This window comes from Ixodes scapularis, unplaced genomic scaffold (assembly GCF_016920785.2).
Source record: "Ixodes scapularis isolate PalLabHiFi unplaced genomic scaffold, ASM1692078v2 PGA_scaffold6__148_contigs__length_123643588, whole genome shotgun sequence".
NCBI lineage: Eukaryota > Metazoa > Arthropoda > Arachnida > Ixodida > Ixodidae > Ixodes > Ixodes scapularis.
This window is the reverse complement of record NW_024609881.1, coordinates 10,579,236-10,581,089: the sequence shown is the minus strand read 5'-3', so window position 1 is coordinate 10,581,089 and position 1,854 is coordinate 10,579,236. Positions and strand designations below refer to the sequence as shown.

At 42.9% G+C, this 1,854-nt stretch overlaps 1 pseudogene; it reads right to left on the bottom strand.

Annotated features, from left to right (window-relative positions):
• Positions 1-495: 495 nt before the first annotated feature.
• Positions 496-1,203, bottom strand: LOC115327808 (annotated as a pseudogene).
• Positions 1,204-1,854: the final 651 nt, after the last annotated feature.

Sequence of the window (1,854 nt, the reverse complement as noted above, 5' to 3'; positions counted from 1 at the left end):
TTTAAAAAATAAATAAAAAACATCAATTTCGGCTCCTTGACCGCTTCTCCCCCAACTTTGCAGGCCTGTATCTTAGGAAATAATGTAGTCAGAAACGTCATATTTTAAGTAAATACACTACTTATAAATAGAAGTACATTCACTAAAATTCAAATTTATTTAAGCTCGGGTTGGGGAGATTTTGGCAAGCAAACACGAGACAAGCACCAAAAGAAAAATATTTTAAGGGCGATTTTTAAAAAAATCCCGTTCTCGATTTTTTTTAAACTCTGACCAGTCATTCTACTCTATTTAGGGGCTAATATCCATTAAAAACATGTTGCATTATATTGATGTTGTAATAGATGCATCACCTCCTTCGAGCCCCTTCCGCGAAGATCGGCACGGTGTACCCCTGTGGTGCAACGCCGTTATTGCGGCTTCTTACTCTGAGAGAAAAGTATTTTTTTATTCATTCGAGTATAGCAAGTAATAGTTTGTGACATCTTTGACACGTTATAATAAATTGAGCATTAAATATAATAAATTACACATCAAATACAACACAGTTCTGCCTTCATAGGTTTCAAAATGGACAAATTTTGACGCAAACATTTTCTGACAGTGTGCACTTAGAGTTTCTTCCAAGGGGACCCGACAGTCCGTGCCACTTCCAAGTCACAGGTCGAAGCTTCTGATGTTTTGCATAGCCACACATGCCACGACTGAATACCAGGAAAGGCGCACTCACATCCACCATTCATTTTTGCGTTCACGGAATTCAACAACCTCGTCTTCGTCCAGAATTGTGAAATTCATTCCTTTTAGTTTTTGGGAAAGACTTTTCACCCTGCATTTTGCAGACTGTATGGCCTTTCCTGGGAGCTGCCTCAAGTTGTGAAGCGTTGCTTGGTGTTTGACAGCCCCTCCAACTCCGTCACAAGCGTTTTTTCCGTGCCCAGTGGCCATTGGGCTATAATTATAATGCAATTAAATGCAAAGGTGCAAGCGAGCTGGACAATGTTTTTCCCAAGGCCATTGAGCCTTGGGGAAAACATTTTTTTTTTTTAATTCATGAAGTTGGAAGCGATTCTTGATCTGACTGGCGGCACCGTCACTTACATAAGTCAAATGAGAGTACACAGCAAGGTTGTCATCGACCCACTCTCTCACTTTTCGTACAGCCAGACAGGCATGAGCGGAGTCATGATGCAAGTCGTCACTGATGACGGCAAAAGTGTATGTCGATCTTCTAGTCATCACCACACACGTAAATATTGAGACCTGTTTTTTTTTTTTTTTTTTTTTTTGTTTCCAGTGGTACGCTTGAATCTCGTCAAGAAGGATAACAGTCCAGTTTTCAGCCAAGTCGAAGTGGAAGACAATGCTACCACGCTGCGCGCACTGCTTTTCTTCATAGATGACTTTGCCTTGCGTCTGTCTGATATGGTTGTGAATGGTCCACCTTGAGACCGACACACGAAGCTCTTCCAGAAAAGTGACCGGATCTAAAGTCTTTTTCACGAGCTCGCCTGACTCCAATGCTGCCAAAACTATCTCTTCATCCTCGGAAATGTTGAGCTTTTCGAGTGTAAGAGACTGGCCTTTGGGACAATGGTCACATTCGCTTAAAAGGCACTGGCGCGGTGGCGGGTTGCAAATGAATGCCGAGTTCGATTCCGCTGCGTCAAGTTGTGAGCCAGCAGCGTTTTGTAGAGAGGCGACACAGAGGTTATAGTTTGCGCAGTACACACAAACGCGCTCTTCTTGCTGGGGAGTGCATTTAACCCATCGGGGTCGCAGAGAGTAAAACTTCGTCAATCAGATGCCGGAGTCGGGATGGTCACTTTTATACTCACGAAACGCTTCTCTGAT